Genomic DNA, 931 nt, shown 5'->3' on the forward strand with positions numbered 1-931 from the left:
TTTTTTTTGTTGTTGTTGTTGTTTTCTGGCTTAAGAGCCGTAGCAAATAAAGTGAACTCCTGGCAAGTTTACTTACTAAATGCAGTCTGGGTCAGGTCTGACCGGCGACCTCGTTTCTTTTCTTTTGGACCAGAAAACAATAATGCCTCTTGTGTAGAAATGTGTAACATTCGACTAGCCTGCGAAATCAACATCTGGGAACGTGCATGCATCCATTTCCTTCTCCATCTTATTTCTCCATTCTTTTAGCAGACCACGTGTACTGTATTTACTTTTCAACTACTACTAATTCAAGGTGAAAGAGTTGACTTGCCAAGTTTTTTAAGGATACAATATAGAGTTGTTTGACTGATGATAGAGTACTGAGTATTTTTTCATTTCTTTTTATTGACTAAAGTGCTGGGAAAGTGGGGGGCCATGGTGAGTGATGTACTGGTGCTATGTGTGCTTCTTTAGATGTTAAAGGCCTGCTGGGTCACTGGTGCCTTTTCAGGAGGACTGCGGGAGATGAACTACGTGTGTATCTGGGTGGGGCGTGGAGCGGCGGTGCTGCTCTCTCTCTTCTCGCTGGCTATGACTGTGCCAGTGTTTATGCGTCCTCCATTTTGATGGCACAGATCACATATGCTGCATGTATCGCTGGAGAGGAACTGCTGTGTCCATACGACACCCGCTGTCTGTGTGTTGTTACTGCAGCTTAGATGTACTACTTAGTCAACAACAAGGGGGTGACATGCCTGAGAAAGATGACTCTTGGTGGCCACAAAAAATGGCCTTTCTCTTAGTAGGAAGTTGAAGGTGACGTGTGTAATTATTATAATTTTTTTTTGTTAAAATACTGCAAGTAAGACAATTCGAAGGTTGATTCTCCCCTGAAAGGTGTAGTACTGTGGCTCTGTGGCGCTATCAAAAAGTTGCTCTGTTTGTTTGA

This window comes from Sinocyclocheilus grahami, unplaced genomic scaffold, assembly GCF_001515645.1.
Source record: "Sinocyclocheilus grahami isolate Dianchi unplaced genomic scaffold, SAMN03320097.WGS_v1.1 scaffold1603.1, whole genome shotgun sequence".
Taxonomy (NCBI): Eukaryota; Metazoa; Chordata; class Actinopteri; order Cypriniformes; family Cyprinidae; genus Sinocyclocheilus; species Sinocyclocheilus grahami.